This window comes from Dromaius novaehollandiae, chromosome 14, assembly GCF_036370855.1.
Source record: "Dromaius novaehollandiae isolate bDroNov1 chromosome 14, bDroNov1.hap1, whole genome shotgun sequence".
Lineage (NCBI taxonomy): Eukaryota > Metazoa > Chordata > Aves > Casuariiformes > Dromaiidae > Dromaius > Dromaius novaehollandiae.
This window is the reverse complement of record NC_088111.1, coordinates 11072037-11094532: the sequence shown is the minus strand read 5'-3', so window position 1 is coordinate 11094532 and position 22496 is coordinate 11072037. Positions and strand designations below refer to the sequence as shown.

At 41.8% G+C, this 22496-nt stretch overlaps 1 long non-coding RNA gene across 1 annotated transcript in view; it reads left to right on the top strand.

Annotated features, from left to right (window-relative positions):
* Positions 1-22496, top strand: part of LOC135329943 (uncharacterized) — a 158204-nt gene that overhangs the window by 38587 nt on the left and 97121 nt on the right. Inside the window, exon 2 of the long non-coding RNA XR_010391613.1 lies at positions 515-664. This is a non-coding gene — a long non-coding RNA (uncharacterized LOC135329943). The remainder of the gene's footprint in view (positions 1-514; positions 665-22496) is intronic.

Here is a 22496-nt window from a genome sequence, read left to right as displayed (position 1 = left end):
TTTGGAAAAGCAGTTATTGTAAGACTATTGCCAGACTACACAGCTAGACCTTGCTGTGTGCACTCTCCAGCAGTTTCTTACGCTATTCTAGATTAGAAAAGCTTGTAAACAAAGGAAAAAAAGTGTCAAAGATGGCAGATTCAGGGAAATAAAAATGTAAAATATCTGATGTGGGTTACTTCAAGCTCATATTGCTTGCAGTAAAAGAGCTGCTTCTGAGACGCTTGCTCTTTACTCGGAGCTGGAAATGAAACAGCTCATAGCAGGTTTTAGATGGTTAGAAAATATTGTTTAGCTTTTGGATATTCCTGTTAGGCTGAAGGATGGGTACATTTTAGGACAATAAGTCCACATCACAGTGGACTTATTCAGACTGATATCCGTGCTTGCTCTCCTCACTCAGGCTGAGTGCAGCATAAACCGCTAAATGTGCCTTCGCTTAAGGGGAGACTAGAATGAGTGTGAACACAGAGACGTGGTTTCAATTTGATTTTTTTATCTGTCATTTGAACAGGTATGGAGACAGCTAGAAGCAGCTAGGGGGTAGCAAGAAAACCAAGAGACGGCACCCTGAAAGCAAGAGGCAGCACAAGGAGCACTGGCAGCGTGGCACCCGTCAGGGGTGCGAAGAGCAGTCTCGCGAGGCAGAGCACAGTCTGGGAAGGTAAGCGGAAAACTGTGATCGAGAGAGGGTTCCTGTGTTTGGATGACTGTTGTGTGTTTGGATGACTGTTGTGTGTTTGGATGACTGTTGTGTGTTTGGATGACTGTTGTGTGTTTGGATGACTGTTGTGATGTTCCCTGAGGTATCTCAGAAGGCTTAAACATACAACAGCATTCTTGTGCCTGTACTTGCCTACCTACAGCGTGGGCTCAGGACACAACACGTCCTCAGCTGGGGGATCCTACTTTCTTTTTAAATTTTCCTGAAAGCCAGGTTTTGCTCAATAAAGTGGTATTTGGCACATTTATCACCCATGGATTCTTCTTGGAGCTACATAGGGTTTGCAGGAGTTAACAGTAAAGTGTGCGACCAGTTCAGTGGGTTAGAGGGGAGCTCAGTGCTATTTGAGTCCAGGCCCATGCCGTGTGTCACCTTAACGAAGCCTGGTGATTGTGCAAGGTCATTCTGGACAAACCTTGGGGAAGAATGTTTTGATTCCTAGAATTTGTGGCAAAATTTGGAAGGCTTGCAAACTCTGGTTGTAGGATGTTTGAAGGGAGAAATGCTGTAATCGCTGTGGGTGTTTGGAGACTCTTGGCCCTCAGGGTGTGTGAGAGATGCAGAAACGCTTGCACGACACCTCAGTGAGCCCGCGCGTGTGAAAAGACAGGCAGGGCGGTTGCTTCAGAGTGCCTTCGTTACCTGGGCAGTTTAAAGGGGTCAAAGCCCCTGGGCTTTGTGAGCATCTGTCAGAAGCTTGGTACTACTTACCTGTATAATAAATTATGAAAAAAACCTCGTCTCTGTTAATAGACTTTCTCTTCCAAAGCATTGTACACCTTCAGATCCAGGCTGCTGCGTAACAGCCTGACCCAGTCAGAGGAGCTGCTGGGAAACAACAGTGCTTATTTCTGAGAAAGGGGAGATTCATTGGGAATGACCTTTCAGCCCTTTAGCTGCTTCATAAACGTGCTCTCCTGAGGTGCTGTTATTTAACTGCAGGCATCAAGGCTTGTTCTCCCGCTGGCTCCGCGGTGGCTGCTCATTGACAGGTTGGAGCAGTTGACGCAATTCCTCCTGGGCCACTGCCGTGGAAAGGTCACAGACACGCTGACAAAGCCTGTCACTCGGCTTTTAAAACCAGTAGGAATCAAATCTTATCAGTAACTGTGACCAACAACGCTACACGAGATGTTCTGCAGCTAAATACTCTATTACAGACTAGAGCCACTGGGAAAACTTGGGTGGGGGGGGAGGTGGAGGTAAATAATAAAAACCTCTTTAAGACTGAAGTCTTTTAGCAGTCTAGCTGGTCTCTTCTGGGTAATGTACTTTGGACTGCTACAGTATGTTTCTGAAGGAAATACATAATGATTTCATTGTGGCTTATAAAAATTTTTTTTTTTTTGTAGAAAACATAATAATCCCACCCCCATTACGGTAATTCAAAAAAAAAAGAATTTTGTCTTTTCTGGATCTGCTTACTGGATTAAAAAAAAGTGTGGTGTGTGTGTGTGCTTCATGAAAGTGTGGGTTTTTGCACGAAACCTTAGGAATTTGAAATGCATTGTTTATCCCACGTAATGCCCCATTTCCCGTGCAGTGCTGAAGTAGAAGCACTGTGTGGTTGCACTAACCGCCTATGAAGTGCTCAGGAAAATGGCTGTTTGCTTAGGAAATGGAACTGGGTGGTGTTCAGAGGGGGTGGAAGGAGGGTTAAAAAAGATGAAAGAATGAAAATTGAGAGATGACATGTTGAGATCATTGATCCAGCCAAGCATGGCACATACAAGGCTGTAGGTTAAACTAAACAGGAGCATAACTTCCCGTAGAGAACAGTACATATTGTATGCATGTATTCTGTGCGTTTGACCTACTTAGGGTCCTATGGTGAAGTACAGTTTCAGTGGTAAGAAATAAAAAGTTCTTTAGCAGCCTTTTTATCCTTGCTATTGCAGTGAATGGGACACTTCTGTTCTCTGTGAGGTATCTGGGAGTCTGCTTTGTGTTACTTTTCATTGCAGTAATCCTAGCGGCACTTCCAAAATTGCTTGGAGTAAACAACATCGAAGATTAGTTTAACCAAATGTCAACCAAACGCATTGTGTCAGCCATGGGTACCACAGGCTTAAGGATGTTTATAAAATGGGAGAAGCAGCAATGGGCATATACTAGTTTTATATCAGTCATAAATAGGTATGTGCTTAAAAACATTCTCTTCCTCAGTTGAGAAACATACCCGGAAGGAGATGAAGCTAAGCGGAGCGATGCTTGCATGTGAATTTCATTGAGATCTCTGAAGAGTTGTGGTTGCGTGTAAAGGAATTAGACGCAGAGCTAAATAATTGTTAGGTTATATTGATTTGCTCAGTTCGATTTTCAAAAGACGACACACTCAATGTTGCTGAGCAAAGCAATTACATGCTACCAGAGAAATTCCAAGTGGCTGATGGTAGCTCTTCCTTAATGTGACCGATACATGGTAATTTTTGTATTCAAAGAGGAAATGTGATTTTCACACAGCTTTGAGAAAAGGATCAAAATGAGTTCCTAAATTACATTTTGCTTCAGTTCATGAGATATAGGAGGTTTAGAGGTGAAATAGAAATTATCTCTAATTTTTGTGGAGTTCATAAACAAATTAAAATATTTGTTAAACAAGCCTTCCTTTTTTTTAACCTATATCTCTGTGCATGCTGTTTACTCTTGACCCTCTCTCAATCACTTTTAAGGCTTGATTTCAACTGCTTGGAGGAATCTAAAATCAGCAGAGATGATGGGTGGGCTCCCACAACTAATAATGTGGTTTCACTGCTTTCCTCTATCATTAGTTGAACCCTGTTGCTTTTTTTCCAGTCAATACTGGATTCTGTGTGGCAGAGATGAGCGGAGGAAGCTGTCTTGGAGAGTGATTCTGGATCTAGTGAGGTCTGAAAGAGAGAAAGGTTTTAGTAGTACAGGGACTAGGGAGAGAGAGATAATATAGATCCAAACAATAATTCATATAGGGAAGAGGGTTTCAGTAATGCTGGGTGGTAACTGGGAATGCAAAACAAAATGGGAATTGGCCTAGCTGTCTCAAGAAGTTTTGTTACTGCCAGACAAATACCTGAACCAAAAATGTACTCCTGTGCCATTGGATATCTGTTCAGCTCTGTCGTCGAAGTCTGAAACCAAAATGACTTCTGCTTCATCTGCTAAGACTGCTGTAAGCTCTGCCTCAACAGCTATGGAAGAAGTTTAAAGGAGTGAGTAGACTACCTTCATCAGCATGTTGATAGCGCTCTTTAAAAACAGAATTTTCTGCAGGAAAAAGAAAAATGCCTGCAGCCCCTTGAGAGCATATTTTGACAAACGTAAACAACCCGTGCAGTCAGGATGCCTGAAAGCTTATGGTGCTGTTTCCCTGAAGTCTCTGCCGCAGTTGAACGTGGGTCGCGGGAGCCCAGGCCCAGGCGTGCGCTGGGTCGTGCGTGGTGGAGACTTGCTGGCGTTGTCAGTGAACCTTTGGGTTCTGCTTTACTGACCTGTTCTGCATGGGGTGATAACATGAATGCCAAAACTTAGTTCCCAATGACAACCTGCTCAGGGGGCCATATTGAATTTGGGAGGTTTAAATGGTGTCTCTCTCTGCTCTTTCCAGTCCAACTTTGTTATGAAAAGGAGTTCTGCAAGAGGTGCTGCATGTGGTTAGCTGAACCGCGCTTTAGAAAATGGATCTACTGAATGAAAGGGGAGAGGTTGGAGGGAGGGTAAGGGGGAGAGAGCTGGACCATGGAGAGGGGATGGGTGTTGACTGAAGCCGTCCACTTCAACTATTTGAAAGTGGGAAGTGATGGCTTCCAGAGACCACTTGTAGGAAATGTGTGCTTCAAATGAGCTAAATTGGCCACTGGACACTACAGCATTTCTATTTGAAATGCTCCTGGAAAAGTGCCTTTCTGGCCGATGACGTGGCAATGAGGTCAAAAATGGAGAAGTCTACAAGGGCAATTTGCAAAATGGGAGCCTTTTCCAGAATTCAGATTCAAATCAGGTCAGATTTCAAAGGAGTAAGGATGAAAACAGCATTTAAAATAAGTGCTATTGTAAAGTACTGGTACAGCAGTAGAGTTTTGGCTATGCTGCTGCGGCAAGATGTAATTATGCATAGAAAGGCAATTAATTTGCTAGGCTTTACCTCAAAAGAAACAATTTTGAAAATACAAAATTCCAAGATACAGTATTAATAACAGGCATTTTTCCTGGCATGAAAATTGTATTTTTATGCCATTATCGAATTTCTGAGGAGCTTGATTTGTGACTTCTAAAGACACATGTTGACATGGGTGAAGCTGGGTGCAAGCGTAAGAAGCTGCTTCTGAAACAGTGGTGCTTAGCACTTGTAAACCATGCAGAAATATGTGGTGAAGCATTTGGAACTGGAGACAAGGTTTTAAAAGACAGCCTTCCTATCTTCACTAGTAAAATGAGTATTGCTTTTCATACAGGGTACTGTGCATATATACACTAGCGCTTTGAGGATCTCTCTCTCTCATAACTGGATATATGTAGAATGAAGAGATAAAACAGGGTTCTCCCGTCTGCTTTTAGATCTGACTTGATTTATTTGTTTATATGGCCCAAGGGACAGAGTTTGTGCAATGAGGTGCTGTGGCCAAGGTTACGCTCTTTAAACTTGGTTGAAGGCAAGAGAAAGGGGAGGGTAGCAATAATGTCTGTTGCCGGCCATAAAAGCCTACACGATGTTCTTGCATTACAACTCATTGCTTGTGTTAAAATGCACTTAATTCCTCACAGTAGTTTCTATCTTAATAAAAACTTGCAGCTTTTAAAACTATGGAGAAATTTGAATGACAACTTGGTACTTATGGTAATAAACTGGTTAGATGGATTCCTGTCGTAAAGTGGCTGAAACCATGTTCTTGAGTGGTATCATTCAGAAGTCTATAATGTCTGCAAAAAACCTTAAACCTGATAGACTGTCTCTTTGTTGCCATAGCAACACCAAACTAGGAGCAGTAGCTGTAAACTTTAAAATATGGCTTTTCAGCCAGTCAGCCTTCTCCTGCAATACTGAAACCTTTTCTTGAATTTCAAGTGAGTGGGAGATTTTTTTCCTCAGTCATAAGTCTGGCTCTCAATGCTATAGCAACTAAAATTAGGCTATAAATCATCATAATTGTAGTTTTCAAAGAATTCTTTACTGGATCAATTGAGATCATACAAAGTAGTAAGTTTTTTGAGCCCGATCGCTAATAATTGGCATATCACGGATGTATTCCAAGATGACCTGGGGAGAGGGCAGGAATCAACACCAGAAAACAGAAGGAAGAACGTGGAAAGAGAGAGTCGTTGACAAAATTTCACCTTTTAGTTTGTAGGAGGGTGTTTGACATTATGGTACTTTCTTCATGCCTTTTTTTCAGAACATACTCACTTTCCCTCTATTGCCTTTGCCAGAGTGAAGTTATGTTAACCTATTATTCATTAAATCTTCTATGAGCCCCAGAAAACAGTGCTGTTTTCTTCTCTGGCCTGTGTTAAGGCCTGAAGTAACAGTCAAGGAAGAATTTGGAGAAAACGTTCAGTGGTGAGAGAGGTAGTACCCGAGTTCTTCTGATACCATCTGGCTGTCACGCTGGTGTTAGCAATAGTCCATGCAAGTCGAGTGCCTGTGAGTTATATACTGGAAGTGTGTCAGTCAGTTCTTACTGATACCTGCTTGTGCTATGGGAAGAACTGTATGACTGTAAGAGGCATCCTGCCCAGCAAGCTTACTGTTGGTTGTATGTGTTGATTTCAAGAACAGCAAAACTAGATTTCTCAGTCTGGCTAGCGTGCACCGCTGCCGAGCGCAGCGTGCAGACGGCGCTGGCTCTGTGCTGGTGCAGTGGCAGCAGAGTTGCTGCAGGTGACAGGAAGACACTTGGGTTTGCTCATTCATATGTATCGAGAGAAGTGGCCAAATAAGTATTGGTGATACCTGTGTGAACTTGCAGACGAGAACAGCGTGCACTAGTATGAGTGGGGAGCTAATGTGACCTCAAGACCTATTGCTCTTACTGATAAGATATGAGCAGTCTGGAAGATTCGTGAGGATTTGACTCGTTTGCAAGACTGAACTGAGTTACCAGGAGGCAGCCTTGAGCGTTGGCACGGTATTCTTAGCATGTGTGTCAGTGCATGTTACTCTTAGTGTGTTCTCAGAGCTCATATTTTGGGTTTAGGTTTCTATCGATTATTCCCTGAGTGGAAAAAGTCTGTTCCAGTCCCCCCTTGAAGTTCAAAGGCAGTTAAGGTGCTTGCGTAGATTGTGCTAGCAACTTTGTCTAAAGCTTCTATTCCACAAAGATGACCAAAGTTGAAGACATCAAAAGATGGGAAACCCACTACTTTCATAACTAGTTCCGAAGATTAATCACGCTCACAGGTTTGTACATTTTTGCTTATTTCTCATTTAATTTTGTTTGGCTTTCATTACCAGTCATTTGACTTTTGTGTGCTCATCTCCACTATATTGAAGAGCTTTTAATCACTTGGTATTTTCTCCCTGCGAAGGGGCACCATAGTTCTGTAACCTCTTGATTTTCTTTGTGACAAGCTAAACAGATTGAGCTCCTTAATCTTTTGATGTAAAGCATTGTCATGCGTAGTGCCAGTCACTCGTATTGGTAGGAAAATTCACACTGAAAAATGTCAGCACTAAGAGATAGGGGAGAAGTTTAATAAATCTGTGTTGGATTAATGTAGGCCAAATATCTCATTATTCACATTCATGCAAATATCTTGCATTGTAAATAATCTTTAAAAGAGTAGGACACGCTACACCATTTGCTTGAATAGCAGGTTGACAACTTTTCTGTTAGCCAGCAAACATTAAATAGTTCTGTACATGTTGTGACTAAATGAACATTGACTTTATTTATGCCTATGCATGGAATGAGTCTTATTCACATGACAACTAGGATGACAAAATTTAATGAGGGAGAGAGTTCAGTTCATTCAAGAGTTATAGATTAGTGATGGATAAATATAGAAATATGCTGCTCATGCAGGTGTGACTGGATTGTAAAAAGGCTATTCAAAATGATAAAAGTGATTAGGCCTCTGCCAATATAGGATTATACTCTGCTAGCTCATTATTATCCTACCCGAGTAGATACCAACTTGCAGCTTCCCTACCCTGTGTTTAGGCAAGAAAAATGCCTTTCCTGGTTACTCTGTATTTAGTTCAGTTTCCTTGAAATAAAATAATAAGTATTTTTCATAATGGGTGGTATCCCAAGCTTGGTTTTGAGCTTGTTAGACTAAGGATGAATGATATGAAATACTGCATCCAGGCAGAGCTAATCATAACATAGGTAAAGAGCAGGACTATGGATGAATGTTTACTTTTTCTTCTTTCTCTGTTCTGGATGTTAAGATTTAATCAAATCTTCCAGTTTTCCTGAGAATGGCTGAGAAATGGAGGGCAGAAACTGCTTCTGTGGTTTGTCCATGTTAATAAAAGTGATCCTTTTCAAAAAGAAGATTATTAATTGTCCTTAGGAACACAGACAAGCAAGCAGTGAAGATGCAAAATCTCAAAGGTGACACTTAAAAATGTTCCCTGTGCTCTTACTCTGCTGAGAGCAATACCCAGAAACCTGCCCTTTCATTCAGTAAGTACAGCTTACACAAAGAACGGAGTGAAATGTTAGAGCTATTATTTGGCGAGCAATACAAGGTGCGCTCAGGATAGAAATAGGGAGACTTTCTCAGTTATCTCTTCCTTCCCTCCGACCCTCCCTCTCTCTCATATTCTCTTGTTGTACAATGTGTTATGTTATTGTCTACTACGTTCCGTAATACAGAAGGGAGGTCATATGTCCTGGCGCAGTGCTTACTGTAACAGTGGGACTAGCATCTCTCCTCTTGTGAGATCCTGCTTTCTCTGTTACAGTGGGTCTGACTGGTGGAGAATTTCTTTTAATGTGCTGGATCTGCGGATTCTCACTTTGCTAAAACAACTGATCGCTGAAACCCACCGAAGCAGAACCTTGACACTTGTAATGCGCAAGATTAACTATTGCATCTCTCAGTCTAGAGGGTTACTATCCACTATGTGAACGTGTTGTATGTCTGTGGAACATGCTTTTTCTCGCACCACTCTGCAAGCTTAGCCCCCTTTCCTCCATCTCACTGCTGACCTCTTTGGCTTGAAGGTCCTACCCGTTCTACACAGTGGAGCACAGGAAGGAGAACTCCTAACTGGAACTGGGCAACTGGTAAGTCCGTGTTGGCCTGTTGTACCAGTGGGCATAGACACTACTAGCTCTGGCCCCAAAAGCAGTACAGTTGCATAAGGACAGACTTGTACTTAAGAGAACTAGTCACAGCTTTCACCTGAGCTAATTAGCTTGAGAAGAGCACTGTCCCCGTGTAACTGGTAAGAATTTGTCTGGTTAGTCCTGGCATGCTGGTCACCACTAGGCCAGCCTTGCTGGTGTCGCCTTGATGAGTATCAGTAATGAAATAGAGGATGTCTTACTGTATCTGTAAATGATGCTGAACTGGGGAAAGCCAGTGCAAGTGCATCGGAGATTAGGAAGAGAACAGTGTTTGCAGAATGCTATGAAATTTGTAGCTTCAGCTCCTTCAGCAAACACTTTGGTGTCTTTCCATTTGTCCTATTTAGACTGCATAATGATTGAAGGCAAAGTTAGAGTGTTAGAGTATAATACAAATAATAAAAAAATACTGGGAAGTGAATATACCTTCCACTTTCTATAGATCCCTGAGATGCACCCAAAGGTATTTTTCCATTATGATTTGTGATGAAAGGTGTGGGTGTTTTTTTTTTCTTTTTTCTTTTAATCTGCTTGGATTCTTACATATTCATTAATAGCTGAACCTCCCAATGCTATATACATGTCTATTAATTTGCGACTGACATTGTGGATGTTTTTGTTTGTAACTGGAAGTGTGCAGGGATGTTGCTAGGAAGGCATGGCACCACATTTCTTGCCTGCTTCTTGCAGTCATTGAAATCAAAAGGTATTTTTGGGGTGTGTATTATTTTTCTTTTAATCTACCTTTATGGTCTTGTTTGTCCATCTGTTAAGGTGATCTGTTTATATGCTTATAATACTTGATTATATAACGTTTTTTATATAATGCTTGCATCAAGCAACTTTTTTTCTTTATAACATATTTTCCATTTTGGGTCTTTGTAATACATCTTTTTCACAGAATTATTTGGAGAAGCAGACACAGTTTTTATCAGGGGAAGATAACTAGTTAGTTGTCTTTTTGGACATCAAAAACCTGCCATGCTGTTTGAATGGGCAGGCTCAAATCATTCTCACCATGAGAGCAAGAAGTTGCGTACGAGGCGGGTTCTTAGGAAGACGCTGGAATTGGTGCCTGTCGGAACAGTTATGTATGTACTTGCAAAATGTGGCAGCTTGAGACATCAGGAATGCGTATCAAAGGGAACTGAGGCAGTTTTTGAATAAGGTGCATTTAAAGGAATTCATAAAATCCACCTAATATGCAGGAAGGCAGAAGAATGGAAAAAGGTAAACTAACGTGCAGGTAAGCCAATATATATTTGAAAAATGGTTCTAGGGACTTTCTTGACAAGAAACTACTTAATATTTGATTAATTTAACTGAAACTTAAGTTGTCCTTTGGCTGCCTGCTATCCCTCTGCCAGCGATGAACTTTGCCCTTATGATGCTGTGTTGGAAAGATTTTTGTACTGCATTTAGGATTAAAGGGAAATGGATTGAAATACATGGACAGAGTGTAGATGAGATTCTGGCTGGAAAACGTTGGAGCAAAGTACCTTTCAATAAATAGTTATCCATTCAATGGATTTACCCTGTTCATACATTATATACAGGCAGCTTGTGCTTTCCTTTACTGTATTGTTTTACTATATGTTTCCAAATCCATACAAGTATGAAACTGATGTGAAGCATTCCAGATTGCTTGTTCTTCTTGCTCTGTTGCAAGCGGTCAAATAAATGGTATAGGATTGTTTCAGTTCTTGATGCTGGATGAGCCTGTGTGAATAGGCAGATGTCTGGTTTTACTCGGCTTCCTTTCTGTTGTGCTTGTGCCGTTTGCATGGGTGTCTGTGGAAACAGTATGCGTAGCAACTATAAGGTCCATTTCTCTGAGGAATTATTATGCCCATTAAAATTTTTACTTTTTGCAAAAAAATCGGTGAAAACTTTTTTGAAATGTTTTTTCTTGGAGCATTAATACTTGTAAAACTCAAACATATGGATGTTTGAGGAGAGTAAATGCATGCGTGCATGGCTGAAGATGAACATAAACAGTTACTACTCCAAATAAAATTGAATTCATCTAATTAACTTAACATCTAACTATAGCCTTATTTATCAGCTGCTACTTAGAATGCTTTGGGGAAAAAAAATTCTCTATGACTTAAGCACTAGACAAAACAGTTGCAGCATAGTCATGGCAGCATTAACCACAACTATTCAAAAATAACCTACATTGAGCAATATCTAAGGGGACAATAAGTGAGAAAGCAATAACTATTTCTAAACTGTGTTTTGTAAGTCCTGAATTTACAGAGCTGTTGGAAGCTGCACTTGGTCTCCTCTCCAGCACTGCCAAGGAAGAGTGAAATTCTCGCTGGAGCTGGGAGGGGGCAATGGGTGACAAACCTTGTGATCAGTTATTATCTGCTGTTGTGAACAGAGGAGAGCAGAGCGTGAACAGCAGCAGGGAAGGATTTTTCCCTTACCTTACAATTCAAAATATTCTTCACAGAGTTACTGAGGAGGGTGGCACGGCACCATTCCCACCCTCCTCTTGTGTCACCAAGTGAGCAGGTGGAGGAAGGCTGCGTCTCTGTGTGGAGGAGGAGGAGGGTCCATGCAGGTGTTGGCAGACAATGTTGCCGAAACAATGTGGTTCTGGCAAATCTGGGGCTCTTGCTGCTACAAACTCAGCTGGACGTTAAAGACACCAGGGATTTGTTGAGTGATATGGGTGGAGTTTGCCACTCTGAGGAGGAGGAAAAAGAATGCTTGCCAAAAGCCGTTACTGCATTGAGGACTTGTAAATACATTTGATAGGGATTCTCTGGAAATATGCCTTTACGTGAATAGCGGGTAGGCTAGACTGCAGGGAGATGCAAAGTCAAGGCCAAATTAGTTGTACCAGTAGGCTTTGCTTGGAATACTAAATATTTATGTTCATCGTTAGTATGTGCATCACATTATGTGCCATTCATCTGAATATAAATATCAAAGAGTCTGACATGGCATTACTCACGATGTATAAACTGTCAGAGCGCTTCACTCTAAATCATTTATACCGTTGCAACCTCATTAATTAATGGATAAGTTTAAAAAAAAAAAAAAAAGGTAGGGGCATTTTATTCCTGAGTGAAGAGCAAAGTCCTGTATTACTAAATAAGTTGCAGAGTGAGAACGTAAAGTTGACTGACTAGATTTAAGCGTTTCTATACACATGGGCAGTAGTCATCCTTACTGTCTTTTTATAGTATCTTCAAAGGGTGATCTTTTTTTCAGAAGCATCTTCATACTATAAGATGACGTTTCCCTTAGACAGTCAAAGAACCTGATGTTCTTAGATCCTTGGGGGGGGGGGAACTTCTTTTCCAGTAGTAATGCGACCTGGTGTTTCCGATGTTCTGCCTTGTGCTTGGTATTTCAGAGAGAAACTTTGGCTTTGCCCTTCCTGTGTCACAGGAATCTCGGCTCCCCGGGAAGGGGGCCTGTGTGGCCAAGGAGGGAAGGTTTGTAGACCAGCTTCACAGCCGACAGAAGCTAGAAAGCTAGGAAGACTCTTTCCAGCAGATGGTTTGGCCTTGGAAAACATCGGTCTTAACAGGTTCTGTGGAGATTCCAGAACAGTGTATTTTTGGAACAGTATTTGAAATACTGAGATTATGGAGTGAGGAATGTCACACTAATTCCTCCAGTGCAGAAGAGCTGTGTAACCTACCCCACATGCACACTTTTTTTTTCTTCCTTTTTTCTACCAGGTGGTGTTGGGGCTAGCTGGAACGTGACCTGTTCAAGAGCATCTCAAAACCTAGACTGAGGCAGTGATTAAAGAACAGTTATGTGGTGGCCAATGATATGCTCTTAGTTTTTGAGGAATAGTACAGCCTAACAAGGTACATGTATTTCCTCAGAAGAGTGAAAGAACTAACCAATATATTGAGATGGTAGAGAATGTAGACATGGTCAAAATCAAAAGCACTAACTATGCACAACAAGCTCGTTAGCAAAAAACCCCAAATCTTCCTTTAAATATCAGTTACCCTCTCCTCTGCTCTACAAGCACTCAGAAACACAGCATCTGTTCCCCCTCCTTTCAGGCACCTTCATATCCTCCCTGTCCGTGAGTGGTTTTGCCTATAGGCACAGTAACTTCCATTCCATGATTTGTTTCCATCAGATTACTGTACAAATAAAATCTGCATCTTCCACATTAAATGCTTCAGATTTCAGTGCCAATAATCCTAGATTTTTGGTCTATGTACCTTTTCTTTTTTTTGAACTTTTCTCCCAAACAGCTGAACTCAAATAACTATTTAGTATCTCTTGGTTTCTGTTTATAAGCAGGTTCTTTTTTGTTACTCGGGTAGTGAGAATTTTCTCTCTAGTGCAATTCATACAACATAAAGTTCCAGCACAGAAGGACAGGTCCTGGCCGTTCTGCCCCACTTGTTTTTTAAGGCATCTGATGTAACTTCTTTTGCTTCCCCACCTAGGATTTTTGTGTGCATGAAGCTCAAGTCAATTCTGCTATAAAAGGTCACCAAACACTACGATAACATATCCGGTATCTGTAATTAGACCTTTGAGGAAAGGATCTTGCGGAAGCACTAACAATCCTGGAGAAGCTAATTAAAGCTGAAATATGAATATAGTAACACTCTCAAGGAAAAAAAGTCAACCGTATTATTGCATTAAGAGAAACAGGTTCTGAACTTTGACTCAGATACCCTTTGTATCCTGAACTACACAGCTTTCACTTGAATCTGAATTTTTCTAATTTAAATTAAATACTAGGAACTTCTGTTAGAATAATAATAAGAGAATTGTGATTTTTCTTAAATTTTTTTTAAGAAGGTAAAGTGAGTTATCGCCACTTATAGCACAAAAGTCAGGAAGCCCAAATATGTGCTCCTTTCCACAGATGTATATCACCATTGGATCCACAGAATTTACAGGAGTTACATCAGCATAAATGAGAGAAGAACAAGACTCTTGTAGCGTAGGTATTGCCTTGTGAATGCTCAGCTCTTCCTGTCTGCAAAAGGTGCCATGACTTTGCGGTTATTTCCCCAGATTACTGGATGGTCAAGTCTCAAAGCTGTGCAGCATTAAAAAAAATGCTAGACTTGACATCCAGAGATCATCTGGAAGACGCATGTATTCAAATCCGAGCCGGAGCCAGCGTTCCTGTGTGGATTAGCCCTGGGGTACTACAGGACTGAGGCTCCTTCTAGCACTTTTTTTATATTGACGAGAGCAGGGCTGGGAGGAAAGGGTTTCTGCGATTCCCGTGAATCGCTTCTTCGTGACTAGCTCTTATCAAGACCGTTTCTCCACGGCTGGCTGGCTTCAAGTTAGGATGTGGGAGTCCGCAGAAGAACCTAAGTTAAAACTCAGTATCTTGCTGTGTGAGTGGTACTGAATTTTGAAAGCACTTGAAATTCAGACTGGTTTCTGTTTTGCAGCTATACCATACTCCGCAGTTCACTGAACCAAACCAAAAGCCAGTCAGTCTCTAAACTTCCTAATGCATTTGAAGCCACATAGACATTTCGGAGTTGCTGCTTGCATTCATTTGTTTTATGCAGTTCTGGAAGAAACAGGCTGTACCAGACTGATAATGCGTAAGATGTATTCCACTGTTCCTTGTCTGACTAATCTCTGGCTTTGCCGAAAATGAGCAGAAAGCCTGCAAAAATGAGGAGAAATGATGTGTTTAGGAAACAGATGAATTAAGGTGATCAAAATCCTGTTCAGTATGAGTGTTGGGAATATTCTGAGACAGCCTGACTTGGAGGTAGTTGAGAAAGGGGCTGAGTATAGAAGAAAAGTATGCTAACAATTAAAAAAAGAAAAAGAAAAGGGGGAAAAAAAAAGACCAGTTAGGTAGACTGGGCCTGATAATATTGTAATGGGGATTAATAAAAGAATGGAGTTAAGTGATGGGGTATCAGTTCTGAGCATAGGCCTAATAGAAAAAAGGCAGCACGATAGCGTGTTATTCTTTTTCTGTAGTTGCTTTTGTCTGTATGGGCATCAAAATCTCTTCTGTTCTTCATTTGTAAAAGTAGACCTAATTTCAGTGCCTTAAGACCTCTGACCATGCAATAGCGATGCTAACTTTATACTTAGGGTAAGATAGTAAATATCCTGTTGATTTATGTGGCCTTGGAAAACAAAATCCGTGAAATGTGCTCGTTATAAAGGATGGTGACGCAGGGAGGGCTTGGGGTAAAGATGCCCGGCATGCGTTTCCGTCGGTGCAGCCAGTGCTACGAGCTGTGCGGCTGGCAGGCTCCTGCGGGGAAACGTGGAGATTTTGGGTGAGGTGCTGTAACAGCAAGTACTAAAACCTTAAATTTGGACTAATCACAGGTATCCATGAGGCGAGTCCAGCACTCCCCATGGTGAAGGTGGCGAAAGCGGAGGGGAGCGCCGGGGCGGGGGAGGACGGCAAGGCGAGGGCAGCCGTGCTGATGGCAGTGCTCGAGAGGGTTGCGATACCCCGAATGGAAGTGCCAGCAGGGAGCAAACGAGGCGGTCGCAGCCCTCCCCGCCGCCCCAGCCTCCAGCTTCTGCGTCGTCCCCTTCCTGGCGTTCATGTAACGCGAGGGTAGGCCGCTTTAAGCAAGTAAAATCACCGGAAACTTTTTGTGGGTTTGGCTCCCTGAACCAGTCGGTCTCAAATCCGTACCGCGTGGTTGGGCGAGCCACAGCCCAGCCTGGTGCCTTTGGAGCAGCCAGCAGAGCCGGAGGCGGGCAGAGCTCGTGCAGGGTCACCTGGCTGGCGGCCGGCTTGGGCTGCCGCGTGTCCCTGCTCCTTCGAGGCTGTCCCCGCACGGCCGCAGCGTGGGGGGAGCCTCCGCTGTGCTCGGGCGAGGGCGCAGGACCAGCCTGCGGCTGCAGGAGCCGACACCGCTGACCGGCTGCGAGGGCAGGTCCCCGCTTTGCCTTCCCTTGCTCCTGGCTCTCTGCCACCTCGGACGGGCATCAAAATCCGCACGCTGCTCCTCGTGGAGCCGCAGGCCCGGGGGCTGTGCCGGCAGAGGCTGGGGAAGCAGCCAGCTCCCTCGCACAAACCAGCTGTAATGCTTATTTGGGCACGGCACCCGCGTGGTGGTCCCTCGAAGCACGCCGCGCGTCGCTCCCTGCTCCAAGCAGTCTGCCGCTAATCACTTTGCTTTGTTTCATTAGCTCTGCTGTAATGTAGCAGAGCTAATGCAGTCATATCCCGGTTAAGGTACCGAGCGAGCGGGTTTAGCTCCTTATCTGCCATAGAAAGAACGACATTCACTTTTGCGATGAAAATTAAATGTGGAAATAATTCCCTTTTTCTTTTTGGAATATTACTGTGCTATTAAATAGGCTTAAGACCATTAAAGAGTAATGATATGAAGTTGCATGCATCATTATCTTAAAGGAGATTGAATGAAAATATACTATCTGTTCCAGCCCTTGCCTAATCCTCAGTTTAATAGAGATTTTTAAGGGCCATGATGCACATACATTTTAATAACAAAGTTGAGTCTCTAAAACAGGAATTTTAGTGTCTATACTCTGAATGAAGTAAGTATAAAAGACCCTGAAGATTCTATTTTCTCAGATATATTAAGTTAAAAGTTGTTCTGTTAAATAATGTAGTTAGTCCTAGAGAAATTAAATACAAAATGATAGTAAGATATCACGTTCTTTGCTCCCAGTTACTCTTAGAGTGGCAACTAGTCACCTCTTTCTATAGTTAACCATAAATAGTTTTTGCTTACTTTAATTGACCCCAGTGTCTTGCTTTGGCCAGGTTGTAACTGCTGTGCAATACGTGGTGGTTTCCCTGTTTGGCAGAGGGTGAACTGAAGCACAAGCAGGCTAAGACGAGGTCTTCAGCGGAGAGTCACTGCAACCTCCTCGGTGGTCTGGGGTGATGCAGGGGACTGAATCTGGCGCTCTGAAGCCTCTGGCTGGCATCCTACTACTTCCGCTAAGATACTTTATAAATTGGGCTTGGGCACTCAGGTCGGGTTCTAAAAAGTATGATTTAATATTTATTTTTCAGTGCAGAATGGTTGACAAGAGTAGAACGTGACTCTCCACCTCTTATCTTCGTTGTGCTCACTTTAGTTAGGAAATAGTGTAATCTGTAATGGGGAAAATCAACCAGGTACTTAATTCCATGGAGGGGCGGGGACTTTTAGTGAATCCTTTAATGAAGGACCTTTATTTCTTGCACGTGCAACCTGACATATGATGTCATTCACTTAACGGCTGATGAACTGAGCATAGAAATTGTAAAGAGCTGCTGTCTTTCATCAGAGAGCAAGGAACTTGATTAGGTTAGGGAAAACGGCAGCGTTGCTCCCCTGCAGCCCCTTTGCCCTGGAGATCACATCTCTCTCGCTTGCCCGCTTCTTCCCCCCGCACGGCTCTCAGCTGGAGCTGTGAAGGGAGCTCGAGGTGCTTGGCAGCGCACCTGGGAGAAATGGTGGAGCGTATGTCCACAAAACTTTCCGTGTGCCTTTGTGTACCCCTGGGTTGGCCGCCCTGGTTAATATGGCAAAAGCAGATCTTCTGAACGTCCCTAGTGTCTCCGACTGAGCATGCACTTTGAAAATCAGGCTGTTTATTTAGTGGCTGAAAACTTGAGAGAGGTTTATCTTCTACTCGCAGTCTGACAGAAGAATATACACAGCGTACGTGCACCCGAATGCGCACACAGACCGCTGTGAAAACGGGTAGTCAGCAGAATGCCGTGGAAGGACTTTCAAAAATGTGTGTAAACTGGCCTGGCAGTAATTTTGCAAGCCATCAAAATGCAGTCCGTTCCCTGTGGTTTATACAGGAGTGCAGAAGTTTGGGAAAATGCAGTCAAGTACCAAGTTACGTGCAGTTCACTCGGTGTGTCTGGGTGCTTTTCTTTTGCACGGAGTAGGGGGAGGATTTTTTTTTTTTTTTAAAGACATTGCACTTCAATTTATTTTGATTTAGAAGTAGAGCTAGATTACATCAGTGAGTAATCTTCATGTTTTAGTTGCCTTCTTTCAAAATAAGGAATGAAATGGAACTGAAGAAATTGCCAAATAAGTGAAAACAAATTTTCAGAATAAAATATTCATACAGGGAAGAAATGGGCTCTCTTCCTTTCTTCCACTTGTGGTTATAAATCCAAAATATATAATTAATGATCCCATCAATAATAGATTTCTAAATTTAAGCTATAAAATATAATTCCTTTGCTTGTTTCTATAGGGCCCTTTAAGAGAAATCTTCTTTGGCACTAAATTTTATCACAAGATGCAAAGTATTTAAACCTTTTGTAGATCTCAACTTTCCTTTAAAAAAAAAAAAAAAATGCAAGATGAAAGTAGCTAGTTGGCTCTGAGACCTGTGATGGGATGCAATTTTACCTCTTTCAGTCACCATCTCAGATCTGGACAGGTAAAAACAGAAACCCATTAATGTTTGATTGCTGCATGAAATAAGTTGGTGGATTCAGACTCATTTACAGTAGACCAGGTGCCTAATACATGGCAACTACCCTTACTGGTGACTCTAAATTGATACTTTTGCAGACTGTCTCAGATAGGCAGTGAATCTAAGGCATATGAGTTGCCTTTATCTGGAAACTACTTCTGTTCTCTTTTATATTGGTTTTATACTAATCGTTACTCTCTGCTGATGTCCTAATTCACAGTGACAGATCTGGGGTGACGTTATCCTCCAGGGTCTCGTTTGAAGTGTAATGGTGGGACGCCAGGAGGAATTTTTCTGCATGCTCGTCCATAAATTGCTCCATAGATAGTTGCAACCTTAGTGAGTTTTCTTTGTTTTAAAAATATTGTTCATGTTGTTCTTGGGATAGACTGAGCAGTTTGGTTAAGAGAAATGTTCTAGTCACTGTAAAGGGTTTTGTTGTTTTTGTTTGTTTTTAAGAGCAGCTCTCTTCTCTTTTTCACTTTGTCTCCCTTCTCTCCTTTACCACTTAAATGCTTTTGACCCGTTTTCCTTCTCCAAAGCCTCTGTTGCATTGCTAACCAGTGGTTGTGTGCCCGTCTGTCCCTTGCATTGATCAATGGTAGCACCTCCCAGCTGTGTTAGCTAGTTATATGCACTAATGTTTCCAAGCCCTGAAATGAGTGTTGCAGACAGGTATTTGTGGAAGCACATCATCATTGTACATCAAGCATTGGTTGCAGTTAACATTATTACATTCTTTAAAATTAATTTTCTTAGTCTTGCTTCTTAGCTCATATATTTCTCATTTAATGATGTGTTTTTCCTATTTTCTTTATTAAGTTTCTCAGCAGTAATATGTCCAAAAAAGGATACAAAAATAACATGTGTAAATCATAGTCCAGACAGTCATCCTGTTTGGATACTGTCTTGGTTAGGTAGTGTCTTTCTCCTAAAAACCCAAAGCAACAGTCACTTGCTGCTTCCACAGTTGTGAGAGTCACTGGAGATGTTTGCTGTGCTGTGGACTGTACCTAAGGCTGTGCTCCAGCGGTTAGACGGTAACGTGTGTGTTGCATGTACCATCGCTTGGGCAGGAAATGGAAGAAAGATACAGTAATTTCAAAATTCAAAGTTTTGTCCTATGACTAATGTAGCAGTGAACAGTCATTTCAGTTGAAATAAGAATTTGCTGTGATTATGCCTGAACTGTGTCTGTATTTCCCCAGTCATCTCTGCCTTTGCTTTTTCTCTTGGAAGCAGGTATTATGCGGTAACGTCCAGACAGATTGTTAAAACTCCCTCCAAAATCCTGTCTAAAGGAAATGATGTTTTTAAACCAAGAAATACAGATTACCATTTGAGCAATTAAAACTTGAATGTAGAATTTCAGCCAGCAGTGAGAAATGGTAGTGAGTGAAACTTATGAAAATTGCTGAATAACTTTAAAACCTGAGCGGGTTGAGAATCTCAGCATGCTTATAAACAGGCCCCCAATAGGAAAGGGAGGCAAAAGTCACAGTTTATTTTGCTAGGATTATTTACGCAGTTCCACATTAAACCTGGTACATTGAACAGTTCCTAAACTTAGTAACTATTTTGGCTAAGTAAATTATTCTTGCAGCTTCTTTTACTGTTTAAACTATTTGTGCAATTCTTCTGGCATTATTAAATACCCAGTTTTATGGTGGGGTGGTGGAGTTTCAGTGCCAGCAGATGCATTTCAGTACTTTGGTTCTGTGACAGATGTATTTCAATGTTGTATTTCAGTGTCAAATAAAATGTGATTTATTTACAGCTCATAAGTCAGTTTCTTTTGCAAAGTGCTTGAGAATCAAAGCAAATATTTCAACATAAAATAAAGATAATATCTGCAGATGATAATCTTCCCTCTAACAGCAGTTAGTCCCAAACAGTTAGGAAATGGAGCTATTAAATAAAAATGGCTATACCGTTGTTAATTAGCTTTAAAAAGTTGAAGAAGGAGCATGAAGGGCAGAGACCAGACAGACTAGTTGGCAAACTCTGCAAAGCTTTTTTCCAGCTCAGTTGCCCCAGTTGGAGAGAATCAGCTGTTTCTCTCTGGCAAGGAGGCAGCGCGGGTGCCGCCGAGGCTCTGCTGTCAGGGCGTTTGCTGGCGCTGGACGGGGGGCAGCGGTGCTCGGAGGGGGCTGCTCCTGGAGGTGCCATCCTCGCCCGGCGAAGGAGTCGGCTCGGCTCGGCACGGCACCTTCCCTTGGAGCCGAGGCTTACAGGTGGCACGGGGAGTTGACTTCTCTGAGCTGTGTTCTGGGTGTTTGAAGAAATATAAAAGTTGAACAAAAATCGGTTCTCCAGTCTTAAAAGCTCAAGCAGGAATTAAATTATATTTACTATGTTAACAAAAAGCTTTCTGATGGGACAAAATGTAGCACCCAGCACAGGTGCTTCTGAGAGCCAGCCTACCCCAAATGCTTCATTTAAAGAAACGCTAAGATAAAATGCTTCAGAGAAACGCTTGCTCTTCAAAATAGCACCTTCATGTCAAATAGTAACTGTTCTGCTCAGAAGCAGGACTGCTGCTAGCTCAGGAAAACATGTCTTCAGAGGTACAATGTGGAGAGACCTGTATTCAAAGCTGAACTGTGCTTTCAGAATTTCACTTGCCTTCAACCTGTCTCTCAAAATGTATCTCAGCAAATGCCTCTTTTGGAGGAAAAAAAGAACAAGTCTTCAGATGAAATTATTTGTGGAAGTATACGTAAGCAATAATGTAGCTGCTGGAGAAAGTGCTGTTTCCTTCTTCTCTCCTACCCTGCAAGAAAAGTCTTCTGCCAAGGTGAACAGCCAATAGTGTATCTAATCAATAAGTCTTATGCCTACCAGGAAAGTACAAAAATAAACACAAGCTACTTATTGTGTGATAATAAAAGGAAATAGGTGTTCAACTTCATATTGCGAGCTGCTTGGAGAACAGAATCCTATTGTGGTAGGGCACCATACAACCAAACACCGAGAAAGACAGTGCTTGCTTTGAAGAGTTTATTCTCTTGCAGGGAGCCAAGAAGCTGGAATAGTGCTGTAAGAGGTTAGCCTTCAAAAAGCTAACGTGCGTGCCAAGTAATCAAACACCCACTGGGTTCCTCATTGACTATTAGTCATTCACAGTTGACTCCAGACACCAAACTTATTTTCATAGTATTTCTTCATTTGTGTTCACAGAACTTAGACTGCAAACACAGTATTGTGCTACCAGCAATCCTACTCTTCAAATAGGATATAAAAGTGGGATCATGAATGCCAGTTAGCATTACAGCTGTGAGGAACCTCCCAGTCTGTTGGTGAGGGAGCAACCTTATCAGTTCATTCCTACCATTTACTGCGTTCAGATTTTGGACAATTATATCTTGCATATTTTAAACTCCTTTTAACTTATATTAGAGAAGTTAATTTTCATTGCTATCCTAAAAATGTTCTGCTGTGTTGATAATGTGCTAACTTGGTCTCTGGAGAAGTGGGAGTTTTAGTGGTAACCCGCATAGGATGGGACTGTTTTACCCAGAGGACAAAAGAAAAAAAAAAAAAAGTCCATGAATTACGTGGATGTAAAATTAGTGTAAAATAAAGTAAAAGATGGAGAAAATATCTGCTACATAGTTGGAGAGGATGGAGGGAGGAAAAGAAGAAAGAAAGAGGAATAACCACTGCTCTCCAGACAACATTTTTGTTTGCTTTTGAGACAGCATTGTTTCATTAGGCAATGGTAACTTGACCTTAGCTATTGCCTCTGTCAAAAGAGAACGAAAAGACAAAAGAAAATGAAAATGCTTAAAATAAATGAATATAGCTATTGCACTCACAAGAAAGACAGATATAATATCTCTTCAGATCACTCCCACAGGGAAGTATGGATTATTTTTCAGTGTGGATTTTTTTTTCATTTTGAGTGTTCTTTCTTTTCCTCTGGCAAGATGGGCTTTTTCAGAAAGCTACTTTGTGGTGAGCTGAACATTACATACTCTGTAAGCAGAGGGTGGAAAAGGATAAGAAAATTTATGATAAGGTTGTTGTTTAGGAAAGTGAGACATTTGCTTATGTGTATTGTGCCTGGTTCTTATTTACACATTTCTTAT